Genomic DNA, 20444 nt, shown 5'->3' on the forward strand with positions numbered 1-20444 from the left:
TTCCAATAAAGGCTATATTAGGGTCCATAGCCAGCATGCAAGTCCAAACGGACAGCATGATGAATGCCAAAGGCAGTTTTACCCAAACAGCATTCTATCAGGGTGGAGACTTGCCCAGGTTATATCATAGAGAACAAAGACTTCCTACACCCTGTGGAAAGGTAGTCCCAAGAAGAATACAGAGATAAGTTAAACATGTACAGTTAATTCTTCCAAAACTTACAGATCAGGCAAGTCATTTCACTTTCCTGGGGCAAATTGAGGAAGGGATTGAGAGAGGCCAGGAATGTTACACTTATTTAGATATTCCACCTTGGAAAGAAATATTGGGAGTGGAAAATATATTCTGGCTTTATTCTTATTATTCATTTGGTTTGACCATGAGTCTATGGTCTTAAGACCCATAAGGAAAGTCCTGTTCTTACCCTCAGGAGGTTATTGCATCTCCAACTGTTCGTTAGCTGTCCTGGGACTACTGCTGGACAAGATGGATTTCTCCCCCAGAAAGCTAGGAACTGGCTTAGAAAAGTACATTATGTAATAAATCCAAAACCATGCTGTCTTCAAGGCTGAAATTTTATTCTCCATTCTATTTTCTATCTTAATTTTTGTCTTAGTTGTGCTGCCTAAAACAGAAGTTCTGCAATCAGTTTAAATGACAATATTAAGGTACTCCAATGGTAAAACACAAATCTTTATGGTTGTTCTAGAAGCTCCAAATTGGAACCTTGAGGATGTAGTCAGCTAAATCCATTTTAAAGAAATTGAAAAATTGAATAAAGACTGGGTAGTAAAAAGATATTGCAGAGCTATTGTTAATTTATGAGGTGTGATAATGGCAGTGGTGCTCTGTTCTTAAAAGTCCTTATCTCAACTGATGAATTATTGAAAACTACATCTGAAACTAATGATTTAGTATATGTTGGGCTAATTGAATTTAAATAATTTAAAAGGTACTTATCTCAAAAAATGTCTTATCTGTTAAGAGACTCATACTAAAATATTCAAGGTTAATATAATATGATTTCAGGTACACACTTTTAAATGTTTCAGCAAAATAAAAGCAAACAAACAAAACTACAGTAATGAGAACATACTATAGACGAAGTAAGTGCTAAACTCTAAATATGTTCAAGGTATTTCAAAAGTCCAGGAGCCTGATTCTGCCTGGGAAAATGAGGGCAGTGCCATTTGAGTGTTGAAAGATGTGTAGGACTTTTCTATTTGGGGTAGAGTTACCAGGAAAAGCAAAAGCATTCTAAACAGAGGGTAGGTGATATGTAAGGGCATACAGGTTTGCAAGAGGATGTTGAAATAAACATGGAGGAACTCAGAGCAATTCTTCAGTAGAAAATGTGTACAACCCTAGTGAAAACATTTAAGGGAAAGAGCCTTATTTGTTTTGATTCTGCAGAACTGAGACTGAGCCAGCTTTTCTCCACTGGATCTTGCCATTTTAGACCAGTTAATTTTGTTAAATTATCTCCTCAGCTAGAATACCATTTTCTTTTTTCCGTTATGAAAATACCAGCTATCTTTCAAGATAGGACTCAAGAACTTCCTTCAGTTAAAAGCTCTCCTTACCCAACTTATAGTTCACTGATTCCCCCTCTTCTGACTTGAAAGCAGGCTATTCAATGTGACACTGGATGGTGAGCTCATCTATGATACCAGGACAGTTTTATATGGGATAATCTCATCTTCTTGGCTATAAGAAGTTGTCTCTAGCCAAGCCTAGAACAATGCTTAAGATCTTATAGGACTCATCTGTGGGGCATTTCTCCAAACACAAAGAAAAGGCCAGATATGAGCAGTCAAAAGTTTATGCATCCACTCAATACCCACAGATGTTCTTTGGGGCTGATATCTCAGCTTTACCATCTAGGGGAAAAATCCTCCAGAGAGGGAAAGTGAATGTGATTCTCTAACCTTTCTGAAATGTTACAAAAATCTATACTATGATAACTAAAAGTCAAGATGCCCAATAACATTGGAATTTCAATATTTCTTTTAAATTCTTGTTTAACTTTGTCAATTTCAGTTAAGAATTCTAAAGAAAATCATGAATTAAAATGGAATTTAAGAATGGAATTGAACTCTGTTAACAATGTGACTACATTTAGTTTTCTAGGAACTAGACTATGAAAAGTAAGGCCAAAGACTCTTTTAAAGGTTTCTAAATCCTAGATGCAATAGTTTAACAAAGGGCAAGAGAATAATAAATATTTCAGTTCCTCTGTTGTGTGGTATTCAGGATCAGAGGGCAGTACCTCTGATGGATAATTCAGAGAGCTGAATTGTAGACCTGGGCCTCATTAAAGCTATTAAATATTAAAGTTTGGTTGGTTTAGGCTGAGTATAAAATGGCTCTGTGATTTTTTTAAGGCAACAACATACTGCATTTTTAAGCTATTAACTTTAAAAAACCAATGCACATGGCTAAGCCCAAAGAAAGCTAAACGAAAAAACATATATTAGCTGAGTTAACTGGCTTTCTCTCTGTCAAGACTGAATACATGTCAAAAGTCATATCAAACAAGAATGTTCAGCCAACAGCAGGATAAAGGTGCAATGAAGGGGAAATGTTTGGTGGAAGTAAGAGATGGCATAGTATTTTGGCAACAGCTAACACTCTGAAGTTTGAAATCTACCTGGCTAATATTATTCATTTACAAAACAGAAATGATCTAAGCCTTTATTTAGTTGGTACATTCCTATTGCTGCCACAAATTACCACAAATCTTTTTTTTTTAATTTTTATTTATTTATGATAGTCACACACACACACAGAGAGAGAGAGAGAGGCAGAGACATAGGCAGAGGGAGAAGCAGGCTCCATGCACCAGGAGCCCGACGTGGGATTCGATCCCGGGTCTCCAGGATCACGCCCTGGGCCAAAGGCAGGCTCTAAACCGCTGCTCCACCCAGGGATCCCAATGATCACAAATCTATGTCTTAAAACAACACAAATTTACCATCTTATAGTTCTGGAAATCAGAACTTCCAAGTCAACTACATTGGGCTAAAACCAGATGGTGGCAGGATTGTGTCTCTTCTGGAAGATGCAGGAGAGAACCTATTTCTTTGGTTTGTCCAGCACTTGGATACCTGCATTCCTTGGGTTTTATCTCCTTCCTGCATCTTTAAGCTAGCAGCCTAGCACCTTCTGACCTGTCTCTCTGACTAGGAGTGTTGCTTCCACCTTTACATTATCCCTTCTGATTCTGCCCACCTCCTATCCCGTCCCCTATGGCCCTTTGGATTACATTAGGTTTACCTGGATAATCCAGGATAATCTCCCCATCTGGAGATCCATACCACTTTTTAATCTCATCTGCAAAGTCCCTTTTGTATGAAAGGTAGAATATTCACAGGCTCCAGAGATTAGGACATGGACATCTTTGGAGAGCCATTTTTTAGTCCACAACAGTTCAATAAATGGATGATATGGAAGACATTTTGATTTATGAAAAATTCCATTCTTATTTTGCTGGGAAATTTCCATTAAAAAATAAGGAATAATTTATAAGAATAGCAATATGATTATCCCACAGAGACCTTGTTGAACAGAGCAATTAGTTTCTGAGGAATCCAATAAAATGAAAATATACAGTACTCTAAAGGGACATTCATGTGTAGCTAGTTCCAAGCTCTACTTTGGCTTTAATTTATATAGATAGTTGAATTACATCTCCCATATTTTCTTATCCTCACTATTCCCTGCCCTGACATTAAAAGCTTCTTTATGGTGGTTTCATTGAGGGGAATTAAGGGATCATATCAATGGATTAAACAAAATATTTGAGTTGCAGTTACATTATATATGGTGAATTACCTTGAAAGTCTTAAAAATATTATTTTAGTCTCTAACAAATATGTATGTGTATGGTGTGTGTGTGTGTACATACACAAACATACACATTGGTGGCCCAAACATCTAAATGTTGATGTTTGCCAGAGATTTTAAAAATTCATTCTTTTATAAGGCCAGTGCCTCTGTAACGGCAATGCTATCAGTGAATAGTCCTTTGGCAAGAATTTCCAAATCTCACAGATCAAGTGTACTGGTCTTTAGAGCTATCTATCTCTTTGGGTCTCTGAATAATTAAATGCCAACTGAAATAGGATAGCTATAATATAGGAGTTAAAAATATGGCTTTGTCAGTGGTTTAGCTATTGATTTTTAACTTATGCTTAAGATAAATCATTATGTGGATCAGTTTTCTTGATCTAAGGTGTTTGAAAAAGATATTAATGTGGATCCCAGGGTGCACCAGAGCCATCTTACGGAAGCTGCATGAAGCAATTTTATGTTTACAAGCTTTTAGAACTACCTACAGTAAAATATTTACAAAGGAGAAAACTCATTATTAGAGCCAGTGGAAAACCACAATTCAAAAGTTACTGATATTTATGACTATTGGTTCTATCTCTAGAACATATATTGAGAATATCAAAATACCACTGACATTTTTCACAAAGCTGGAAGAAATAATCCTAAGATTTGTATGGAACCAGAGAAGACCCCAAATAGCTAAAGGAATGCTGAAAAAGAAAACCAAACCTGGTGACATCACAATCCCAGACTTCAAGCTCTATTGCAACTCTGTGATCATCAAGACAGTATGGTACTAACACAAAGAGAGTCGCAAAGATCAATGGAACAAAATAGAGAACCCAGAAATGGACACTCAACTCTATGGTCAACTAATCTTTGACAAAGCAGGAAAGAATATCCAGTGGGAAAAAAGATAGTCTCTTCAATAAATGGTGTTGCAAAAATTGGGACAACCACATGTAGAAGAATAAAACTAGATCATTTTCCTATACCGTAACAAAGTTAAACTCAAAATGGATGAAAGACCTGAATGTGAGATAGGATCCATCAAAATCCTAGAGAACACAGGCAGCAAATTCTATGACCTCAGCTGCAGCAATTTCTTGCTAGACATGGCTCCAAAGGCAAGGGAAACAAAAGTAAAAATGAACAATTTTAGGACTTCATCTAGATTATAAAAGCTTCTGCACAAAAAAAGGAAACAGTCAACAAAACTAAAAGGCAACTACAGAATAGGAGAAGATATTTGCAAATGACATATCAGATAAAGGGCTAGCATCCAAGATCTATAACTAACATATCAAACTCAACACCCCAAAAACAAATAATCCAGTCAAGCAATGGGCAGAAGATACAGACAGACATTTCTCCAAAGAAGACATATACGGCTAACAGACACCTGAAAAAATGCCTCACATCACTCGGCATCAGAGAAAGACAAATCAAAACCACAATGAGATACCGCCTCACACCAGTCAGAATGGCTAAAATGAACAAGACAGGAAAAGAAGATGTGAGGATGCAGAGAAAGGGGAACCCTCTTACACTGCTGTTGGGAATACAAGCTGGTACAGCCACTTTGGAAAACAGAAGGTAGGTTCCTCAAGAAGTTAAAGACAGAGCTACCCTATAATCCAGCAATTGCACTACTAGATATTTACCCAAAAGATACAAATATAATAATCCAAAGGGACGCCTGCACCCCAGTATTCATAGCAGCAATGTCCACAATGGCCAAACTGGAAAGAGTGCAAATGTCCAACGACAGATGAATGGATAAAGAAGATATGGTATATATATATATATATATGTATCTTCTTATAGAATATATATATTCTGCTGGTATATATACACACAATGGATATGGTATGTGTGTGTGTATATAAATATATATACATGTATATATATATATATATACCACATACACACACACACACACACACACACACGCAAAATGGAATTATTACCAGCCTTCAGAAAGGATGAAATCTTACCATTTACATCGACATGAATAAAACTAGAGGGTATTCTGCTGAGTGAAGTAAGTCAATCAGAGAAAGACAATTATAATATGGTTTCACTCATATATGGAATGTAAGAAACAGTGCAAAGGATCATAGGGAAAGGGAGGGAAACTGAATGGGAAGTCATCAGAAAGGGAGAAAAACCATGAGCAACTCTTAACTATAGGAAACAAACTGAGGATTGATGGAGGGGAGGTGGGTAATGGGATAGGGTAATTTGGTGATGGGCATTAAGGAGAGCCCATGATGTGATGAGCTTTGGTTATTAAACACAACTGATAAATCATTGCACGCTACACCTGAAACTAAGTATGTACTTTATGTTGGCTAATGAATTTATATTTTTAAAAAAGAACACATATTCAGAATAAATTTTAGTTGTCTCCTATATTTAGAAAAAAAAATTTCTTCTATTTCTTTGTTCTTTTTCTTCCTCACATTTCTTTTTACATAATCTTCAATCTCCATTTCCTATTTCAAAAGGGGTCTAACCAAGAGTTTCAACGTTCTGAGCAATGGAATAATGAGGAAGAAGAGAATATACTTTACTAGTAAGTACAGGACCTTCTAACATCTTTATAACATCCATCAGAAGTATTCTTTCTAGGACACCTGGGTGGCTAAGTGGTTGAGTGTCTGCCTTTGGTTCAGGGCATGATCCCAGGATCGAGTCCTGCACGGAGTCTCACTTTGGGCTCTGCGCAAGGAGCCTGCTTCTCCCTCTGCCTATGTCTTTGCCTCCCTCTGTGTGTCTCTCATGAATAAATAAAATCTTGGGGGAAAAATGAAGTATTCTTTCCTATCATAAATATCTAAGTGTCACACCTTTCTCTGTTTCATCCTCATTGCTATTGTGGGCTCTCCATCCCTTCTGCAAAGTGTCCCCAGCTACTCTCTTACCTTCACTAAAGGGTCTTCAACATGTGTGGCAGTTTCCAGGAGTTGTTTTCATGGGTCCCTCCATAGCTTATCTGGGCCATATCATAAATACAACTATTTTTCTTCTCTTTCTCTTCATTGACATTGCCTATGAGATGCCAAGAGGCTCTGACACAACCTCCACAGCAAGTTCCTCCTTGTAAGGGCTGAATGTGATTAACAGTCCCCTGAAATCACTTCATGGCCATGGGACACTGTACAGAGGCTTCTCTGAGTTCAACAAGAGACATATTTCCTATATGTACTATAATCTGTCCCAATAGTTCCTGAGGAGTACTGCCTTGGGATCCCAAAATCTCTCACAGATTATGTGGGAATATCACTTCTTTCTGCTTCCTGTTATAGTCTTTCTCTAAGACTCAAAAAACATGAATCCAAATGGATAGGGAAAAAAGGAGACCATTTATCTGAGGTCATCATCTGAACTGTCTTGAAATTTCTCTTCTCCTTTTAGAACTACATAAAGCATTTGGCACAAAACTTGGCATATAGTAAACGTTCAATAAATATTAATTGATACAAGTCTCTCTCTCATTTTGGCCATTATATTCCTTAGAGTTCTATAATTAGCCTATTTACATAAGCCTCAATTTATGATTTGAAGCTTTCTTTCCATAAATTATTCCTTGCCACTCAGTCATGAAGTTAAATAATCAGAAAACTTTGCATTGCATCTTTTTGCGGACATTGCTTCATCAGTGAAATATGGAGTCAGCTCCTGAATGATTTTATAATGAGCCCCCAGGTGCCCCTGGAGTAGGTCAGCCACTGGCCAACAGCCAATGAGGTACAGTGACTGACCAATAAACACATGATTGAGTTCAGCCATGGGTTCTCCAGCCCCAGTGGAGCTTTGAGATATCTGCAGCTCTGCTCAGCCAGCTTGGCTGAGACCTCATGAAAGACTTAGAGCTAGATCCCCCATTTAATCTGCCTCTAGAGTCTTGACCCTCAAAAGGCTCTGTGGGATAATAAATATCTACAGTTTTAAGCTGCTATGTTTGAGGGTAATTTGTTAAGCAACAATAGGTAACCAATGCACTCCTCACCCTTGACTCATATCCTTTTAGTTCTGCCATCATTGTATATTAATGCATTTCATTTATTTGTGTTTCTGTGAGAGCAAGGGTTTTTCTCTCTGGATTACCTTTGTGTCCTTGGTGCCTAAAAGAGTTTGGAATGTAATAGGTGGTCAATAAATATTGAATGAATAATAAGAGTCTAAAATTTTTATGTAAAAGGTCAAAGTGCTTCAATTTCATATACTGTTTTAAAATCAGTATACAATGGTCGAATTTTTATAGCCACGTGTTTACAGGAGACACCCTTGTGGAATGTTTGCCTACTCACTATGACCCCCTTTACTGTAGTAGAGAGCCCCTCTGTATAAGATACAATATGACCCCTAGCCCTTTCATTCATCATTGGACAACTGCTAGAAGCCAGACCCAAACTGAGCCAATCAGAAATTATCCCCCAAGTATTTGGAATTAAAATCAAGAGAGGAGAAGAAAGAGCCCAGGCAGCCTATATAGGCTACATTTTACTGCCATAACAACACCAAAAATAACAACAAAGTGCATTTCTTCCTCCCATTTGTTCATCACAAGATGATCAGTAGGCTTTATACAACAGCAGCTACTCAAGGATACCAGCTGTTGGGACAGACACCATCTTGAATGTTGTCATCACATTGTCAAAGAAAACGGTGACGGAGGATCTCACATAAGGAATCAACTGCTCAACCTGGCAGGGACATAACATTTTTCTTCATAACTCATTGGACAGAACTATTCACATCTTCTGGTCACGCCCCTCCTCCCACCGTCCCCTGAACTATAAGGGAAGTACCTTCCTAGCAAGTGCCTAGAAGGTGGAAAGCAGAAACTATTTGAACAGCACTAACAACTCTTCAACCTACAACATAGATTGCATGAGCTGTAAACAGCCATATTCTGTCATGGAGCCTGAGGACCAAAGAATGATAACAAAACAGATGCCCAGAGAGAAGTGAAGTCTAGAGAGAGAATCCTGCCTCGGTTCTCAGCTGTTTGTTTTTTTCTAGATCCTGTTTCAACTTTGTACTCAGATCTGGATGCATTCCTGTCCTTGGGGTGGGAAATCAATAGTTCTGTGTGGGATATGTTAACTTTGAGATGCCTATTTAGCTTTCAAGTGGAAATGTTAGGAAGGTTGTCTAGTCTATAAGCCTGGAACCCATGGGAACAGTTTAGGCTGGAAATGTGACTTCAAGAGTAACCTATAAATGGTATTTAAAGCTATGGGGAAGGAGAGGAGTGTTTAGATAGAGAAGTGCTCTAGGATACGAGTCAGCTAGTATTAAAGGACAATATGGAGGTTCCTCAAAAAATTAAAAATAGAACTACTATACGATCCAGGACTCAAACTACTCTATATTTACCCAAATAATATAAAAACCCTAATTCAAAGGGATGCATGCACCCTTTTGTTTATAGCAGCATTATCTACAATAGCCACATTATGGAAGCAGCCCATGCGTCTATCAATAGAAGAACAGATAAAGAAGAAATAGTATTATATACAATGGAATATTACTCAGCCATAAAAAAGAATGAAACCTTACCATTTACAACAACATAGATGGAGCTAATGAGTATAGTGTTAAGTGAAATAAGCCAGTTGGAGAAATACTGTATGATTTCACTCACATGTGGAATTTAAGAAACAAATGAATAAAGGGAAAAAATAAAAGAGACAAACCAAGAACAGAATCTTAACTATAGAGAACAAACAGATGGTTACCAGATGGGAGGTGGGTAGGTGAGGATGGGTGAAATAGATGATGGGGATTAAGAAGATAGGTGTCATGATGAGCGCTGAGTAATATGTGGAATTGTTGAAATGCTATATTGTACACCTGAAACTAACAAAACACTGCATGTTAACTACACTTGTATTAAAAATGTTTTAAATAAAATAAAGAGGTCGCACCTGAGTGGCTCTGCTGGTTAATCACATGCCTTCGGCTAGGTCATGATTCCAGGGTCCTGGGATCAAGCCCCTGGGTTGGGCTCCCTGCTCAGTGAGGAGTCTGCTACTCTCCCTCCCACCTCCAGGGGAGGTGCATACCTCTCCCTCTGCTGCTTGTGCTTTCTCTCTCTCTCTCTCTCTCATGAACAAACAAACAAACAAACAAATATCCAAAAGAAAGGGAAGACTGAACGAACACAGGGGATGAGAAGAATGCAGGAGTTACCTTCGACTACATTTTCTGGCTGATTTCTTACCATTTAGGACAGCTCAGATGCTTCCTTGACTGTCCAACCTAACTGACCCACTCTCCTTCACATTGTAATTTACTTTTCTTTTTTATTTTTAAAGACTTATTTTAGAAAGTGAGTGAGTGTGTCTGTGCATGAGTGGAGAGTAGGGGGAATGACAGGGGAAGAGGGAGAAAGAAAATCTCACGCAGACTCCCCATGGAGTACAGAGGCCAATGCAGGGCTTGAACTCATGACCCCAAGATCATGACCTGAGCCAAAACCAAGTTATATATTTAACTGACTGACCCATCCAGGCACCCCCACCATTTAATTTTCTTTTATTACTTTCTTATTTCCTACTTTCTAATTCATTGTCTATGTATTGTGGAGTTTTTATATATCTTTTTTTCCATATTGGTTTTCAGGTGTGACAATACAAGTTCACCTAGAACACATGCCAAATGGATCCTACAGGCCTCACAGGGCGCTATTTGAGTGGAATCATTTAAACACAGATTTACAGAATGCTCACAGTGTCTCAGACCCTTTTCTAGACCTAGGGAATACAAAGATATAAGAAGGAAGGAGTACTTGTTCTCTGGGATCTCACAGTCTGATGCTGGAGACAAATAAGCACCCTAACAGAAGAACATAAGTATCATTGATATAGGTCTCCACCTTGGGGCACCAGCAAATGCCATGCCAAGGTGAATCTTGCATGATGTGTTAGTGTTAGAGATGACGGAAGGACTAAGAAAGGGAGAGAGAACAATCCTGCCAGACAGAATAGTGTGCACAAAAATATGAAAGCTTTGCTGAAGAGAGTATGGGCATTCCAGAAACAGCAGAGAGAATGCATGGAAAAGAATGAGGCTGGGGCACCTGGGTGGCTCAGTTGGTTAAGCTTCTGCCTTCGGCTCAGGTCATGATCTCAGGGTCCTGGGATGGAGTCCCGCATCCCGCTCCCTGTTCAGCAAGAAGTCTGCTTCTCTCTTTCCCTCCCCTATCTTGTTACACACTACTCACTCCCTCAAATAAATAAAAAAAAAAATTTTTTTTAAAGAAAAAACAATGAGGCTGCTGCAAGTAACCCAGGTGTAGAATAAGTGCTTCACCACAAGCAGAGGTGGTGGGAACTCATCCAAGCATTATGCCCTGTACAGAGTTGTAGAACCCAGCTCTGCCAAGCAACCTTGGGCAAGTTAATTTCTCTGTGCCTTATTTTATCCTGCAAGTAAAAATGGGGATAATAATAGAGTAGCCATCAGCCTAGAAAGATTTTTTTTTAAATGATTGAACTCAATAAATAAATAAATAAATAAATAAATAAATAAATAAATAAATAAATAAATAAATAAATGACTGAACTCCCTCAGTTAAGTTTTCTGGCTTATTTAATGAAATGCACCGCAAAAGCATTCACAAGCCCTGAAAGAAAGCCTGCATTAGTGAATCCTGTTCATTGAGATGCATACATTGAGTTGTGCATTAGTAATGCAGACCTTTAAATTGAACACCAATAAAAATTAATTTAAAAAAAAACTGTGAAGACAAAAAAAAAAAAAAAGTAATGCAGACCTTGAACATACGCAATGCCATGCAAAAGAGTCACTCATTTATTAATTTTGTGGATTTGTGTTTCCAGACTCTACGGTCACGGGTTAATAGTGACCTCACTGGGCTGCTGTGAGGATTTAAAAATGAGTTAATTCATTAAAAAAAAAAAAAAAGTCTTGGACCTTAAGAGGCTTTTTCTACACCCATCGTGTTAACTGTTGTATTTAAGGAAGTAACACTGAAAAGCTGAGAGGAAATGAACGAGCGGTACCAGTCTATGCCGGACAAGCGGTTGGAGGGTGGGGTCTATCCCGGAGAAGCTGAATACCAAAGGATGAAGGCGCTTAGCCGTGGCTGAGTCGCTGCCTTGCCGGTCCACTCCCTGCTTTCCTCCTGGCCCACGTCGCCTTCGCTCCCGCGCTGCTGCACCGAGCAACGCCGCTCGCCTCCTACGTGCCAGGTACTCGGGATGCAGCAGTGCACAAGGCCACTGTCACCTTTGTCTTCATGGAGGTTGGGTGCCTTAAGCTCGACATACCTCTGGAACCGACATTTCCCCACATTTTGCTAAAAGTGCGGAGTGGCCCAGGCGGGCCGTCGAAATGCTAACGGACAAGGTCACCTGAGAATCAACTTTCCTGGGTGTGTGGCAGAGGAAGAGATGGAACCATTAACGGAGGAAGGGAAACACGAGCATGGAGAACGGGGCACAGCGGAACAACCGGAATAAGAGGAGGGTGACGTTCAGGTGGCGGGGAGGACAGGGCTCCAGCGCAGCTACACCCCCCCGGCCGCCTCGCCGCCCCGCGAACACGTACCCCACACGCCCGGCTCCAGGAGCTCCCAGCCCTGAGCACGTCGCGCGTCGAGAGGGACCGCCTCCCGCGGCGCGACGCGGCGCGGCGCTCTGACGTCAGGGTAGGCGGGACTTCCGCTCCCGGTGACGTCTAAGCAGGAGCGTTGCGGCCGAGCCCGCTGCTTTCTAGGCGGACAGGTGAGGTCCTGTCCGCAGGTGGCGGGGACGGCTTTGCGCGAGGCCTGGCGGGCAGGCCGGCCCGTGGGAGCCTCGGTGGGGCTGCCCGCATTGGCGGCGCTGCGCGGCCCGCGGGGGCGTGAATGACCGTGCTGCGACCGCTCGGGATTCAGAACCACCTTGGCGCTGCCCCGGCGCTCGCTGTCGTGGGCGCAGTAGCGAGCCGCTTGTACGAAGCGCAGCCTGCAGCTCGTCGGGCGGCCTGTAGCGGCCCCTTTGGGGGGTAGGGGCCAGGATCTTGGGCAACTGACCGCCAGGAGGAGGGGCCAGGAGGGGCCAAAATCTGGGTCGGGGGGACTCCAGAGATCAGAGTTCTTCTAGCTGGCCCGCCCTTGGCTCCGTGCATCGCTGTCTCCCCACTTGTCCCATCGGCGGGGTCACCAGAGGCTCTTTTGGTTGGATCTCAGGTTTTCCCGTAGGATCAGCCTCCTCCCCCCACGCCTCTCCCAAATTTGTTAACAGCAGGAACCCTTTGAATTGACGCCCTCCCCCCCCCCCCCCCCGCGCCCCCGACCACATGCTTGACGTTCAGCCTTGGTCGCTCAAGTATTTTTAGTTTTCTGCAGCGACCCACTGGGGACCTCAGCTCAAGGTCATGAGCTCCGGGCTCCCGAGCTCGGCGTGGAATCCGCTTGAGATTCTCTCTCTCCACCCCCCCGCCCCCCAAGTCTTTCTCTCTCTAAAATAAATAAAACCTTTAAAAAAAAAAAAAAAGTATCTCTCGGTGGCACCAAGGTCAGAACGGAGCTTGTTCCCTTGAATTTACAGTACGGCATGTTGTGGGGGGACCTTTGAGGCTTTCAGTTGCCTCTAACCACTTGCCCTGCGTTGTGGTATTTTTTTGGAGGGCGTCTGTGCCTCGGTTTTTCTCATCTGTAAAATGGGATACATTAGTGTATCTGTTAAGATTGCTTTGTTAATCGAGGTAGTTCATACAGCACTTAGAACAGTGTTCAAAGCACTCGTGGAACATGAGCTGTTTCAGATTAACACACCCATGCCCACAGCTCTCCAGGTGATCTTCCCAGCAGGCATCCAGTGCTCACGCTGCTTTACAATCAGCCTTCGCCCTGAGGCCTAAACTCTCACCCTTGGGTTTCCTGTTTTTCCACACCAGGCAGGATGATGCAGGTATTTATTTGATTCATAAATTCATTTCTTCTTCAGGAGTAGTAACCTGACACCTGCTTTATGTCTGGTATGCCAAACCCTGGAAGAGTTCATAGTCTAAGGTCCGTGACCCATAGTTCTCAACCCACTTTCGTTCTAAGAGCAAAGCTCTATAGTGAAAGAGATAAACCCAGAAAAGTTAGGAAAATCTCTGGAATCTTTACTCATAAAGGCTTGTATGGGTTTTTTGTTTTTTTTTTTTTAAGAACTTCTTTCTTAAACCATAAATGGAAATACCTCTTTTGGATTTTTTTCTTCCATTTTTTCACCTAAAGGTGAAGAAGGCCTACAGACCTAAAGCCCCACTTTCCAGCATAGGTATATAGGGGGCAATCAAAGCAACACAGTAAGTGCTCCTCTGAAACTGGTGTTTATTTTGATAACTTTGACCTTTGTAATAGGTGATTTTCTTTTTCTTTCCTGAAAAGCCCATCCTCTTCTCATTGTCTCATTTCTATTATTACTATACTTAGAACTAAGTGCTAATTCTGAAATCTACTTTAAGTATACTTCAAAGGAAAATTGGTATATTACTTTCAATAAGTGTATTTAATATATAAATAGAGAAGTTCATACAAATTTGTAAAATTCTTGGTTTTCGCTGATGTTCAGAAGCTGAAAACTGCTTTCTGGGACAATAAAAAAAGTTATTTTGTGTGTGATTACAATTTGTAATTGCTTTCTGGGACAATAAAAAAATTATTTTGTGTGTGATTACAATAATAGTTGGTGGCTTAAAACCCGCAAAGGAGTTATGAAAAAATTTTTTTTTTTTACTTTTTCAAGAAAAGATAATTCTGCAAGTTCATCATGAGTATAGCATGTGCTTCATGAAGTTTTGGTACTTCTGCAGTGGGGATGATAGACTTTGTATTCATCATATAAGCTTCTTCTGACCCAGTTAAACAGGTTGAGAAGAATCTCACTGGAGGTTAGTATGCGGTCATTAAAATATCAAAATTAGTTGAAATATAAAAGTTGTAAAAAAAATATAAAATTGCTGGTTTCATGACCACTTATCAAGGAAGAGCAAGAGACTGTTGCACAGAATTTTGGTATAATGTGCATCATGCCCATTCCTTCTTTGACTTTCTCCTATAATATGCTATCTTTTTGGGTTCTGTAGTACTGCATAAAATTTCAGAGTGATATGTGACTGGGAAGTATTGGAGTAGGAGTCAGAAGACTATCGAATTGATTTTACTATTTTAAAGCCCTATAACTTTGGACAAATAATACTACATCAGTTGTACTGCCTATTTTGCAGCCATTGTTAAGGTCAGAAGAGAAGGATGAGAATGTACTTCACAAAGGAAAGGAACTACAAAAAAAGAACGTGGTTTTGTTGCAGTTGGTAAGATGATCATCACGTCAACATAGAAAATGATTCTTGCTCCAACAGCTATTTGGAGAAAGACGGAATGGATATAAATTTAATGGTTATAGCAGACTGTAAAAAAATTTCTGTTTATGCATCTGTATTATGTGGTGACTTTCAGCTGTATGTCTTGAAGCTTTGGGCTGTGATAAGATTCTCAGTTTTTCTCTTTAATTCCACTTGTACCAATTGCAATTAAATAAATATGCGTGGTTTTAATTTTTATTTTGAAATAATTATAGGTTAACAGGAAGTTGCAAAAAAATATACAAAGAGGTCCCCATGTGCCATTCCACTAACCTTCCCCAATAGTAGTATCTTGTATAACTGTAGTACAATTTTTAAAGCAGAAAATTGGCATTAATATATCCACAGAATTTACTGAGATTTCCTCTATTTCACAAGCACTCATTTGAGTGTTTATACATATATATAGTTTCATATAATTAGCCATCTCATCACACCCCAGTTCCTAACCGCTGGTAACCACTATTCTCCAACTTGATAATTTTGCCTATTTCAAAAATGTAGTATAAACACAATCATATAGTATATGACTTTTTGAGATTTCTTTATTTTGCATACTTCCTTTGAGATCCATTCAAGTTGTTGAGTACGTCAATAGTTTGTTTCTTTTTATTGCTGCGTAGTATTCTATGGTATGACTGTATCACAGTTTGTTTAACCATTAATTTGTCGAAGGACATTTGGGTTGTGTCCAGTTATAGGCTATTACAATTACAAATGCTATAAACCTTTGAAATTTTGTGTGAACATATTTTTATTTCTCTGGGATATATACCCAAGAATGCAATTGTTAGATCATATAGTGTGTATTTAGTTAATTTATGTGATTATATATTTTTTCTTCTTTAGCACCTTGTTACGGTGGACTACATTGTTTAATTTTTGAATGTTAAACATATGTGGAATAGGTCCCACTTGATCATGATATATAATATTTTTATATATTGCTGGATTCTTTTTGCTAATATTCTGTTAAGATGTAGACATGAGATGTATTGGTACATAGTTTTCTTCTCGTGCTGTCTTTGGTTTTGTCTTTATCAGCACACTAGTATTCTGTAGAGTCTTTAGTGATAAACCTTTCATTCTTGGTATTAGTAATTTGTGCCTTCTATCTTTCTCAGTGGAGTTTTATTGATTTTATTGGTCTTTTTCAAAGAACTAGTTCTTTATTTAATTCATTTGTCTCTACTTCCAATTTTATTGATTTTTTGATATATTTATTTTCTTCCTCTGCCTGTTTTCTTCCTCCGCCTGCCTTACCTTTATTCTACTCTCTTTTTTTTTCTAGTTTCTTCATTATTGACTTAAGACCTTTTCTCATTTCTGATGTTAGCATATAGTGCTATAGATTTCCCTCTCAACATTGCTTTCATTGTTTCTCACAAATTTTTATATATTGTATTTCCGTTTTCACTGAGTTTTATGTATTCCTAGAAATTCCTTTGAAACTTCTGCTTTGACCTGTGGATTAGGGTGTGTTCTCTCGTTTCTGGGTATTTGGAGATTTACTTGTTGTCTTTCTATTATTGATGTCTAGCCTTATTCCATAATGAAGACATAAGCTAAATGATTTTAATTCCTTTACATATGTTGTATGACCCAGAATATGGTGTATCTTGGTGAGTGTTCCACTGGCCCTTGAAAGGAATACCTAGTCTGCTGGTATTGGATGTCAGTTACATGTCAGTTGCATCCTGTTGGTTGATGGGATGTTCCATTCTTCCCCACTTTGTTGATTGTCTATCTAGTAGTTCTTTGATTACTGAGATTGCCAACTGTAATTGTGCCTTTTTCTTTCTCTTTTTCAGCTCTATTAGTCTTTGCTTAATGTATTTTGAATGTCAGTTGTTCATTGAATATACATTTTTTGAAAGATTTTATCCATTTATTTGAAAGAGAGAGAGAGCATGTGCACAGAGGGAGAGGTGGAAGCCGACTCCCCACTGAGCACTCCCCGATGTGGGGCTTGATCCCAGAACCTTGAGATCATGATCTGAGCTGAAGGCAGATACTTAACTGACTAAGCCACTCAGGTGCCCCACACATACATTTAAGATCTACATTTAAGATCTTTTGGGTGGATTAATCCTTTTATCATTATGACGTGCCCCTCTTTATCCAGTTATTTTCTTTGCTATGAAGTCTACTTTTTCTGACAGTAATATAGCCAAATTTGCTTTTAAGAAATGATAGTAGTAAAAAAAACAAAAAACAAAAGAAAGAAATGATATTAGCACAATGTATCTTTTTTCATTCTTTTATCTTCAGCCTATGCATGTCATTATGTTTAAAATGAGTTTCCTGTAGACAACATATAGTTTGGTCATGTTTCTTTTTAAATCCTTACTACCTTTCTTTGCTATTCAACTGGTATAATTAGACCATTCATATTTGAAGTAATTATAGATATTTTAGGGCTTAATTCAGCCATTTTATTATTATTTCTTTTCTGTTTCCTCTTATTTCTGTTTCTCTTTTCTTGCTTCTTGTAGGCTACTTGAATATTTCTTAGAATTCCATTTGGGAGCACCTGGGTGGCTCATTCAGTTAAGCATCTGACTCTTGATTTCGGCTTAGGTCGTAATTCCTGGGTGGTAAGATTCAGTACCCTCCCCCCCAACTCCATTAGCTCCACGCTGATCATGGAGTCTGGTTGGGATCCTCTCTTTCCTTCTGCCCCTCCCCGTCCGACTTGCACGCTCTCTCTCTTTAAAAAAAAAAAAAAAAAAATTCCGTTTGACATTTTTTTTTTAGTTTATTGCTTAGTATACTGGTTCTTTTTAGTGATTGCCCTAGATATAACAGTTATATATGTGTAACATCACACAGCCTGCTAGTATTGACATTTTACTACCTCAAGTGAAATGTAGAAACCTTACTTATATTTAGGTCCTTTTACCCTCTCCACTTCTTACATATGTCACATTTCCTCTATGTACACTGAGCAGCACATCAAACAATGCTATAACTTTTGGTTCAATCATCAAATATGATTTAAAAGATTTATAAGGAGAGGATAGTCCATTATATTAACCACTGCTTTTAACCATTCCATTGTTCTTCCTCTTCTGAAGTTAAACCTTATTTACTTATTTCTTTCTGTTTGGGGAACTTCCTAAGGATAGATCTATTAGTCACAAATTCCTTTTGTTCTTCACTTGAGAATATCTTTATTTACCCTTCACTTTTGAGGGGTAATTTATCCTGATAGGAATTTGGAATTGGCAGTTATTTTCCTTCAGCACTTGAAAAATGTGCCACATTTTTCTGGCCTCCCTGATTTCTGATGAGAAATCTGACATTCAAATTCTTGTTCCCCTGTAGATAGTATGTCTTATCTGTCCACTTTTAAGATTTTTTTTTCCTTGTTTTGGTTTTCTGAAGTTTGAGTATAAGGTGCTTTTGTATTTCTATAGTTAAGAAGCTCCCAGTAAGGGGATGCCTGGATGACTCAGTGGCTGAGCATCTTTGTCATGTGGGATCCTGGGATTGAGTCCCGCATCAGGCTTCCCACAGGGAGCCTGCTTTCCCAACTCTGCCTATGTCTCTGCCTCTCTCTTTGTCACTCTTATGAATAAATAAATATTTAAAAAAAAAAGAAGCTCCCAGTAAGTATGAAAATTTATTATATGAAAAATAATTGTATTTTAATTCACTGGAGAAAAGATGGTTTCTTTATTAAATGGTATTAGCACATGTAGCTTTCTATCTGAAAGAAAACAAGGTAGATAGTTATATAGGTAGGTCAAAAGTTAAAATGTGAACACTAGAAAGACAAGAATGAAAATAAACATCTAGGAAGTTGTATGTAAAATATAGGAGCCCAGAAAAGGGTTGAGGATCAGCAATATACAAAATTCTTTTACAAGCCAATAAAAAAAAAAGATAAATAACCCATTTAAAACATGGGCATATAAATAGACAGTTCATAGAAGAAAAAGTTCAAAAGCAAGCAAACATTAAAAGATGTTCAAATGCACTAAGCAGCAGAGAAATGCAAACTAGAGTGAGGTATAAAATATCTGAAGACTTAAAAATAATGGTACTACTTATTGATGATAGGATTATAAAGGGAAGGATACCTTCCTAGATTGCTAGAGGAAATGTGATTCTTACAGTCTTTTTGGAAAGCAGTCTGGCAACACCTGTTAAAATTCAAGGCGGTAACTCCATACTTGGGAATCTGGCCATTAGAAACAAGAGAACTGGTATGTATGGATATATGTAAGAACATGGAGATTTAAGAGTACTTATTGCAACATTGTCCCAAAACACTGGGAACTAATTGAGTGCCTGTTAACAGGGAAATGGTCACATGAATTATGGTGTATCCATATTATAGAAACATTAAAAATAATGAATTAGAGTTATTCTATTAGACTTGGCAGTATTTTCGTGTGTTATTAAGTATGAAAGCAAAATGCATTGAACTGTGAATATGTGAATATGTGAATATGCTCCTATTTATCAAACACTGACAACTCATATTTATCAAATTGTGTATAAGTACTTATGAATATTTGTATGTGACTACAGAAAAACATGGAAGACTTTATAACTAAGTTAATAAGATGTGTTTCCAAGTGATATGCATGGAAGTGAAAAGGAGAAGTAGAGATGAGGCATGTAAAAGATTAAAAAATATTGACTATTAAAAAAAATCTCAGAATATTTCTCATTTATCCATTCCAATGAAATTATACATAACGTATATATACATAAGTAAAATTTCTCAAAGAATGTGACTTCTGGAGTCATTCAGACATCTGGGTTTAAATTTCAGCCCTACCCCAATCCAGCTTACTAGTTGTGTGACCTTAACATAAATTCCTTAGTATCTTTCAATCCATTATCTCCTCACATGTTTTGTTGGGGTAGAGGGAGGAAACAATAATGCACATCACCATAAGATTGCTGTTGGAGTAAGTGATACTATATTTATAACGTGTTTAGCACAGCACCTGGTTTATAGAAAGTACTCTTAAAATGTGAATTCTTAATATTGCCTCATTTCTCTAGCTTTTTGATATTTATATATTTTCAGAAATTCATTACCAGCCCCTAACTTTCTTGAAACATTCCCTGTGGCTCACATGTCTTTACATATCTTCTTAGTTCACGCCTATTACTAATTGTTTCTTTTCATTCTTTTGCTGTCTTCTTTTTTTCTTGCCCAGGGATATCCCTCCCCGCAGTATCCCCACCTCCAAATTCCAGCAGGAGCCTTCAA

General features: G+C 38.6%; 1 protein-coding gene and 2 long non-coding RNA genes across 11 annotated transcripts in view; 1 reads left to right on the forward strand and 2 right to left on the reverse strand.

Annotated features, from left to right (window-relative positions):
• LOC140600026 (uncharacterized) overlaps positions 1-12470 on the reverse strand; it is a 114596-nt gene extending 102126 nt beyond the window's left edge. The window contains exon 1 of the long non-coding RNA XR_012003222.1: positions 11875-12470. This is a non-coding gene — a long non-coding RNA (uncharacterized lncRNA). The remainder of the gene's footprint in view (positions 1-11874) is intronic.
• On the reverse strand, positions 11423-11742 carry LOC112932116 (uncharacterized). The gene is made up of 2 exons (XR_003237425.2): positions 11625-11742; positions 11423-11548 (listed from the first exon to the last, which is right to left on the reverse strand). It is a non-coding gene; the product is annotated as an uncharacterized lncRNA (long non-coding RNA).
• The window catches only part of LDAH (lipid droplet associated hydrolase), a 105658-nt gene continuing 97037 nt past the window's right edge, over positions 11824-20444 (forward strand). For 2 of the 9 annotated variants that reach the window (XR_012003220.1, XM_026014940.2), the window contains exon 1: positions 12518-12597. The gene's annotated coding sequence lies outside the window, so the exon portion shown is untranslated. Of the gene's footprint in view, positions 12598-13643; positions 13768-14592; positions 14738-15073; positions 15161-20444 lie in introns of those variants that run through there. The other 7 variants (XM_072767605.1, XM_072767606.1, XM_026014938.2 and 4 more) reach the window with 7 other exon arrangements.

The sequence above is a fragment of the Vulpes vulpes genome, chromosome 8 (genome assembly GCF_048418805.1).
Source record: "Vulpes vulpes isolate BD-2025 chromosome 8, VulVul3, whole genome shotgun sequence".
NCBI classification, from domain to species: domain Eukaryota; kingdom Metazoa; phylum Chordata; class Mammalia; order Carnivora; family Canidae; genus Vulpes; species Vulpes vulpes.